The 9,140-nt window shown below is 57.1% G+C and overlaps 1 protein-coding gene across 8 annotated transcripts in view; it reads right to left on the minus strand.

Annotated features, from left to right (window-relative positions):
* KDM4B (lysine demethylase 4B) overlaps positions 1 to 9,140 on the minus strand; it is a 135,793-nt gene that overhangs the window by 94,957 nt on the left and 31,696 nt on the right. For all 8 annotated transcript variants that reach the window (XM_040629523.1, XM_040629522.1, XM_040629521.1 and 5 more), the window contains exon 2: positions 6,286 to 6,376. The gene's annotated coding sequence lies outside the window, so the exon portion shown is untranslated. The remainder of the gene's footprint in view (positions 1 to 6,285; positions 6,377 to 9,140) is intronic.

The following is a 9,140-nucleotide window of genomic DNA, read 5'->3' on the forward strand; positions in this document are numbered from 1 at the left end:
CCCCAGCAGTCAGCGCCGGCCCGTGTTTAATGCCTGGCTGTCACCCTCTTGAATTTCTTCCATTTTAGAATGAGGGGCATTGGGGTTTCGCTTGGCCCTGGGTCCCACAGGCTCTGCCGTCGGGCCTGGCTGCGCAGGGCCAGCATGGAAGCTGGCAGACAAGGGCAGAGCTCAGGACCACAGTGGTGAGGAGGAGGGGACTGGATGCATTTCGAGGACAGAGGCAACAAAACTTGCCAAGGGCGAGGAAGGAGGAATCAAGTGCAGGGAAGGGGGAGATGGAGGGCGCGGCAGGTGGGAGAGGCTGGTTTGGACAAGATAGTGGTGAGCGGGAGAATGCACCGCCCCAGACAGCCAAGTCCTAATCCCCGAGACCTCTGACTATGCCCCCTTCTGCTGCAAAAGGGACTTTGCAGGTGAGATGAATTAAGGATGGGGATGATCCTGGATCCTCACAAGAGGGAGAGAGGAGAGACGCGATGGGGGAGCAGAGGCTGGATGGATTCGAGGAAGGAGCCCCTAACCAGGGAGAGCAGGCAGTCCTCTGATGCTGAAAAAAATCACGAAAGTCAGTTCTGCCCTGACATCTGCGAAGGAGCCGCCCTCCCAGTGCCTTGCGTTTAGCCCGCAGGACTCACTCACACTCGTGGCCTCCCAGAAGTGGAAGAAAATGAAGCCACCAGGTTCGCGGCCGTTTGTTCCAGCAGCCAGGGAAGCTCTCGCGAGATCAGGCGAACGTGTTCCCAAAAAGCTCTTCGGCATTTCCATGAACGTGACCGCCCCCTCCCCCTCCCCCGGCCCATGAGACTCCCTGGGCTGTGTGAGCCATGGCCACCTCACACAATGGGCACCCCGGAGCCCTCATGTCCTCGGTCTGTTCGATCTGAGTGTCGCTCAACTTCCAGCCACATGCTCAGCATGCACGAGGCGCAGGCCTGGGCCGGGCTGGGGGCTCCCCTCCATCCTTGCTGCTCCCCCACACCTGAGCCAGGCCCCACCACCTGTGCAGAGACTGGGCAGCATCCTGAAGCCAGAGCCAGCGGGGGTGTCCACCAGGTATATGCTTTAACAGGAAGGGCTGCCTCTTGGTGGGTTCCCCCCCACGACTCACCTGACCCGGCCCGCAAAATCTTGAACAGGAAAAGAAAGCATCCCTATCTCTGCTCCTCATTTTGAGGCTAAGAGCAGCACTCAAGCACACACTCCAAATGGGTGGACTGCAAGCATGTGAATTATAGCTCAAGAAAGCTCTTAATTTTTTAAGGTCCTTTGTTTCCTGACCTGATGCTCACCTGCAGCCCATCACCTGGGACCAACGATCACAGCATGTGGCGGTAGTCCCCCGGCTGTCCCAGGCAATCCCAGCAGCTCCTCCCCACACCCGGAAGAGGAACACTGTCCGCCCAGGGATGTGTCACAAGAGCAGAGACTTCGGGCCAGGCTGACCGGGGCTACCTGCTGGGCTCTGGGCCCAGGGAAGCTGAACTACACTGGCACCTGACCTGGGATAGCCTTCAAATGCAGGGACACAGGAGCTGGGGATGCGACACTCCGGCCACCCTGAGGAGTTCTCCACTACCACGGGCACCACACTGCCCAGCTGGGTGGCCGTCCTTCCCACCCCCACCACAGCACCACCTCTTCAGGAGAAGGCTCTCCCCATATCTGGACTCCAACCCTGGGGCAGAAGCCCCCCAGATCCTGACAGTGGGGGTGCACTGAGCCACAAGAGCCGCCCCGGAGAGTGGGCGAGAAACGCCTGAGGGATGGGCCTCCCAGCGCCAGGCGACAGCCGCTCAGCCAGCGCCCAGCCTGTCCATCCGTATGGAAACCAGAATCAGAGATGAGAGGACTGCCCTGCCCAGGCGTCAGCCTGGTTTTCTGACCTACGGGCTCAGAGACTGACCCCCAGGGATTATCAGGCCCAATGGCAGACATTTTCCCGAAATGAAATGGGCGGGACCCGTATCTTCGAGGTTTTGACGTTCAGGACGCTGGAAAGTACGTCCTCTGAGCAAAGGAAGGTTAACCATGAGGGAAGTACAACCTTGAGAAATATTCTACACTTGTCTTGGAAAGTATTAGGGGCTCCATGACACGAGGTCTGAAAGTTCCCTGAGGACCCCAGTCCTTCTCAGGGAGGCCCATCCCCTGCCCCAAGGGGGCATCTCTCCCCTAGCTCTCTATCCTGGCCCCTCACCTCCACCTGCTCCCGCCAGTCCCCGTCCCAGGCAGTCTGGCCACTGCATGAAGCTCGAACCTCCTAGCCCAGCCATGGGCTCCCTGCTCCCACCACCGTATGGCTTCTGCCAGCAAAGCACAGCTCCCAGGTGGGGATGACAGCAGAGGGGCCCCAGAGCAGGAGCAGGTCCCGGGAGGAGCCTCTACATCTTCACCAGCGGTGGACACAGAGCCTACCGCAGAGGTGACACAAGAGCCCCATCCCTCGCTGTGGCCGTGTCCCACAAGCAGCTCCACAAGGGCCGGACTCCTCTGCATGTGGTCCATGCGCAGCAAGGAAGACAGAGTACAACGTCCTCCATGTCCTCCTCCTCCACCAGGAGCATCGACTATGCCCCACGTTCTCTAGAAGGCACAGGCACAACCCCTGACCTCGTGGAGCCCGCAAGGTGGGGGAACAACCACCTGCCGACCCCAGTGGCACAGAACCCTCGGCCTGTGGCCCGTGGCACCACAGCTGGGGGAGCTTTTTGTGCCGGCCCTCCGAGCAGCAGGAGAAATGGGCCAGTGGGAGCAGGCGGCCCAGAAGGACAGCTCACGAGGGCAGGCCGTGGGCAGAAGCACCGGGTACAGCCCAGAGAAGACGCCAGACTTGCTCCCGCCAAACCGGCCGGCCTGAAATGGTCACAGACACACAAGGGGACAAAGCAGGCAGAGTGTCTCCCAGAGGCGGGAAAGCAGGAGGCCAGGGCCAAGTAAGAAATGCAAGGTCAAGAGCCGTGAGGAAGGCGGCATAGCTGGACCAGGTTTTCGGGCACTGAAGAGGCGGGGAGCCACGAGCAGCAGACCAAGGACTAGCCTAACGTTTATTTGAGAGACATACGAAGTCCGAGAAGCCCAAGGGAAGAATCGCCCATAACCCCGTGCGCTCATTTCTACAGTTGCGGTAACACATCACCCAAGCCTAAGGGTTAAAACCTCATAACTTTATTACCTTATCCTTCTGGAGGCCGGAAGGCTGTCCTGGATGGCATGTCAGCTGTGTTCTTTCTGGAACTTCCCTGCCTATTCTGACTTCCAGAGGGGCCTTATCCCTGGCCCGCAGCCCCTCCTCCCCCCTCACTACCTGCAGTGCGGGGTCTGCCCAGCTCTCGGACTCTGACCCTCTGCCTCCCTCTCATGATGACCCTTGTGTTGACATCAGGGCCCTGGATGATTCAGTATCATCTCCCATCTCAGGGCCTTCACGTAATCCCAGATGCCAAGAGGGAACGCAGTCACAGGTTCCCGGGAGTGGGGTGTGGGCACCTTCGGGAAGCACTGTTCAGTCTGCTGCAAGTGCCATGTGAAAAAGCCATCATGCAAAGAAAGAAGGAAGAGTCATCACCTCCCTCCAACCTGAAGCCTGCCGCTCGCTGCATGGCGGGGAGAGGAGCCCATCTGCCCACGCTCACTCAGAAGCGCTTTCTAGAAAATCGGAAACGGGACGGAGCTATAAACAGGGGTCTGCAACCCCTGTTCTCCCCTCAGTCTAATCAGACGTGGATCAGCGCCCGGGGCCACGGAGCGGGGAGAGCCGGCCTCCTCCGGCCGCGGTGTTAGATCTGCGGGGGGGGCAGCCAGAGGCGGGAGCCATGTAAACAGAAGCTGTGTCTGGACGTGTGACCCCCACAGACAACGTCACCCTGCAACCCCACATCGGCGCTGGCAGGCCTGGGCACGGCCGCTGCGGAAGCAGGGTGGCAGTAACTCAGAGGGCAAAGCGTAGAGGGGCCCGTGACCCAGCAATTCGACGCGAGGCATCCCCCCAAGAAAAGCAAAACATACGTCTGCACAGGAACTTGTATGTGAATGTTCACAGCAGCATTGTTCATAATACCCCCAAAGTGGAAAGAACCTAAGAGTCCATCGACGGATGAATGCTACACACAGCGTGTCCCTCCACGCGCAGGCACGTCCCTTGGTCACGGACAGGGGCCAGGCACGGAGGCACCTGCCCCAAGGACGGACCCCGAGCCCACGACGCTCAGAGAGGGAACCAGACACAGAAGGCCCCACGGCGTGTGAGTCCACGTGTGTGACACGTCCACAACAGGCTCCTCCACGACGGGAAGGGGGCTCGTGGGGGCCGGGGGCTGGGGAAGTGGGGAGGGGGTGACTGCTTAATGTACATTACAAGATGGGTTTCTTCTTGGGGTGATAAAACACTCTGGAATTAGGCAGTGGTGACAGTTGGATGTCTGTGCAACATACTAAATCACTGAATCGTACACTTTAAAGGGTGACTATTATGGTATGTGAATTATGTCTGCATAAGAATGAATTTTTTACAAAGTCCACAGCGGCCTGCTAGGGTCCTGCCAGGCCACCGTGAACCGGTCTGGTCTGTCTCAAGGACTCTGATCTTGAATGTCCCAGGCCTTTTGGAGAAGGAGCCACGAGTGCCATTCACGTCTTCCCCTCTGCCAGAGAGCCTCCTCGCACCTTCCAGTCGTGGCGCCCAGTTTCTTCGGCTGTAAAATGGACTGATGGAGGCAGAGGACAGGTCAAGATGACCGCAGTGTGGGACCGCTAAAGGTTCATCTAGCCGCATGGGGGAAGCTACGCACACAGAACATGTCACATTGATCTGGGTACGAAGAGAACAGCCAAGTTTTAGAGATCTGGTTGCCTTACAACAAAGCACTAGGTTTAAGGATAAAAGCAATCAATGTCTTAGGAGGCACAGTCAGAACAGACCATTTGCAAACCATCCAGCCCCAGTGAGCAACAAACGAACCTGGGTCAAGGGCGGCGCACCTTTTCTGTACAGGACCACACAGTAAATACTCTCGCCTTGGCAGTCACATAGTCTCTATCACAACGGCTCATTCCATGCTACCATTGTGAGGAAGAAGCTGACAGAGACGACGTGTCAATGAATGCTGTGTGCTAATAACAGCTGACTCACAGAAACAGGCAGTGGGCCGGGTTGGTCTGTAGACCACAGTTTGCTGACCCCAGAACCAGATGCCTGAAGTCTACCCTTTAAGAATCAAAACCGTGACTTCACCCCTCCTAAAGGGGCACCAAAGTTCCACTGCCCATCTCCCTGAGTTCCTAAATCATGGCAGAACAGAGAAGGCCACAATTCAGCCCATGCTTAGCCCAATTAGCCGTGTGGCCTTGGAGATCAACACTGAACACGATTCTCAGGCCACCGGGAGCAGCCAATGTGGAATGGCCAGGGAGCACACAGAACTGTGCGTCCCACACTGACCAACCCTCCATGGAGGTCACCCCTCCCCCGCCACCCCACCCAGGGATGGGAGCCGGGGAGTGATTAGGTTGTGCCCTCTCTTCCTATGAGCCATAGCCTTGGACTGCCATCAGAGGCTACCTCTTTAAAACCCTTTGTCCCCCCCATTTATTAGAAAAGTATGGCGGCTCGGTTAAGCATCTGTCTTCAGCTCAGGTCATGATCTCAGGGTCCTGGAATCGAGTCCCACATGGGACTCCCTGCTCAGCGGGGAGCCTGCTTCTCCCTCGGCCTCTACTGCTCCCCCTGCTTGTGCGTGTGCGCTCTCTCTCTCTCTCTGACAAATAAAAAATAAAATCTTTTAAAAAAAAAAGATTAAAGAAAAGTACAGGACAAAGTGGACATCCTTAAAACCCAGAACAGCTGGGCAATGAGATTCTTTTAAAGGCGTTTTAAAAATAATTCTCCATTCTTAAAGATCCCCGCCACCACTCCACTGTGACTGGTCGCTATTTCCTGTAGGGCACGGATGGGGTGAAAACGCCCCTTGATGAGCCCACCTGATCCACATGACACAGACGGGACAGCTCCACCCAGGTGATCCCAGCATCCCCCAAAATGCACAATGTGAAGCGTGGCCCAGGCATCAGACACTGAAGGACCAGAGCACAAACGTCAGCACATGGACTAAAGAAGAAACAGCCCACAGAACAAACCTCAGAGGGGGTTCTAGGCTCCTCAGCCTGGACCCTGGACACCCCTGAACTCGGGACCAAACAGGAGCCCCCTTCTCCCACCGCAGTGCGTGCAATCATGGGAGGGGCCGTGGCCTGTGGCCACCTGGGCCCAGGAGCCCAAGTACTTACTTCAAAGACCCGGTTGTAGCCAAGGCCGTGATGAGAGGTGCCCTGGTAACTGGCAGGGGTTTCTATCAGGTCTCAGCAATGGTGACGGTTCCTAAAATGCACAAAATAAAAGCACGATTAACTAAATTGACTACATGCTTGAACCTTAAGTCCAAATTCTACTCTGAACAGCTGCACGTAGCCCAAGGACTCTTGCCTTCATTCAGACATTTCCAATTCCTTACCAATTTGCAAGAACACTGAAATCCATAGTTATAAGCACTTTCCCCATTAAAGTCTTCCCATGACTGCCCTTTTTAAGCTCAGCTCCTAAAAATCAGTAGTGGAGGAAGTAAGAGGCTCCATGAAACGATCAAATTAAACCAAAGAAGCTTCTGGAAACCTTAAGGTACAGGCGGCTACTGAGAGGCTTATGAGAAGTTCTGCCTCCTCCAAACCCCTAAAGCCAGAAAGGCACCCCTCCAAGGAGGAAAGTCACAGGGACAACACCAATGCCCAGTGGCTACCACCCACGCCCCCAGCAGGCAGAAAGCACGCAGAGAGAGCATAGCAGGGACTGCACAGAGCCAAGATCCCACGGAGGACAAGGTCCCAACCACTGACTTTACAGTTGGGCACAGAGACCCCCAACACTCACTGAATGGACGAAGGACAAGACTCCCGACTTTTGACGATCCAGGCTATGGCCACTACCTTGACTCTCCCACCCTCCCTGCCCCCACCTCTCCAGACACCTGAGCTCCTGACAGCACAAAATCTCCCGGATCCCCACCCTCACCCCCACCTTTGTGCCTTCATATGCCTGCCACCCAAGACTCCAGTGTCCCCTATGGCCTGTCCCCCTGGCCAGGGCAGCTCGCCCCACAGGGCTGTGGCTTTATTAAATGCAGTTCCACAAACTTTCTCCACATAAAAGCTTCACCAACACCTCTCACAGCGTGCAATGTAGGCTGGAATTTTCTCTTATTTTTCTCTGGTTTTTAAGATTCCTGGGCATGACCCCATTAAACAGATCTCACTGTCTTTTAACAGGTCAGGCCCTGGGTTGAAAACAACAGCGAGCTGTGGGATTGCTGGACCTCGGGCTGCACACACCCTCTGGGAGAGGTAAACTGCCGGGGGCTCTCCCACCTGTGCAGCTGAAGCCTTCCCTGCTCCACAGCCCTGCTAGCACCTGCCATCAGCAAGGCTCACGTCTGAGGATCCGATGACTCTGGAACCCCTCCGGGGAGCTGTAGCTGGCAGAGTCACAGCCCCCAACGTGTCCAGGTCCTAATCCCTGCATATGTGGCCACGCTCCCTTCCACAGCAAAAGGGACTCTAGGGGGTGCGGGGGCGGGGGGGGATCCCGGATTACCTGGCGGGCCCAGTGTTGTCACAAGAGCGGAGCAGGAGGGTCAGAGTCAGAGAAAGAGACATTACAACAGCAGTAGAGGCCACACAGGCACACCGTGCAGATGGAGGAAGGGGCCATTAGGCGGGGAATGTGGGGCCTCCAGGAGCTGGAAAGGCGAAGAACGGATTCTGCCCAGAGCCTCCAGGAGAAGCCCACCCTGCCCACACCCTGACAGCAGCCCAGTGAGACCCAGGTGGGGTTTCTGGCCTCCAGGTCGGACATCATCAGCACGTGCTGCTTTAAGTCACTACGTCTGCGGTTCTCCATTACAACAGCGCAGGGAGACTAACACAGCAGCTTCAAGGTGCGAGGTGCATTTCCCAGATTTCATGGCGGCTGAGGGATCTTTTCACTTCCACGGACAGTGGGGGCTCTAGGCGGCAAACTGCTGGCCTCCACCTTTCACTCCTGTGTTCATGGGACCACATGTCTCCCTCATCACTAGTAACTATCTCCGTGCAAGCTGTTCCCACGCTAGGCGTGGGCCAAGCCCACCAGCACATGGTCTGAAAGGCACAGAGACCCCTAGGGCCTCGGGTTCTCAGCTGGACAGACCTCAGTCTGCTGTTACCCATGGCTGCAGGGCCACCAACACCGTGGGTCCTTCTGCCCTCATGCTCTGGGGGCCAATAGCCCTGACCCCCATGCTGGGAGGCTGGAAGCTCTGGGTCTGGGGTCAGGCCCCAATTCCCAGGCCATAGCCCAAAGTGAGGCCTCATCCACCCTAACTCATGTCCACCGTGGACAAGGGGCTGGGCTCGCCTACCTCCACAGCTCCTTCAGGGGCTGCAGGCCCTTCACGGCTGGCCAGCAGCCACCCTGGAGGCTCTGGGATGCCAGGGCCCAGCCTCAGATACAGCCACAGGCCCACTGGGCACAAGGCAATCCGGGGCTGAGGGATCAGAGGGCCCTGGAATGCGGGCCAGGCATGGTGACTTCCTCCCGAACAGAAGAGCATGGAAACTGGGAAGAGTGACTTTGCAGGGGAGACACCTGACCGCCCACCTCAGCCAGGGGACCAAGGCCAACGTCCGCAGTGACAAGCTATGGTGACAGCACGCCCCCCCGAGATGGTGTCAGAAGGGCACTTTGCTTGGGGGCCTTCCTCCCCAAACTCATCCCCCCAGTCTCACCACGAGAAAAACCCCAGACAAATCCAAGGAAGGGGCTTCCTACAAAACCCCTGCCCCGTCCTCCGCGCCACTGTCAAGGAGCTCAAAACCCAGAGAAGTCTGAGAAACTGTCCCAGCCTGGAGGAGCCCAAGGAGACATGACAACTCCGGGTCATATAGGATCATGGGACAGGGTCCTGGGACGGAAAAGGGACACTGGGGGAAACTGAGGAAATCGGAATAAATTGTGGACTTTGCTTACTGAGAATGTATCAACATGGGTCCATTAACTGCAACAGGGTCCCAGCCCGACAGAAGAGCCCAGTGGGAATCATTGGGGGGGGGGG

Source organism: Ursus maritimus, unplaced genomic scaffold (genome assembly GCF_017311325.1).
Source record: "Ursus maritimus isolate PB19 unplaced genomic scaffold, ASM1731132v1 scaffold_14, whole genome shotgun sequence".
Classification (NCBI taxonomy): Eukaryota; Metazoa; Chordata; class Mammalia; order Carnivora; family Ursidae; genus Ursus; species Ursus maritimus.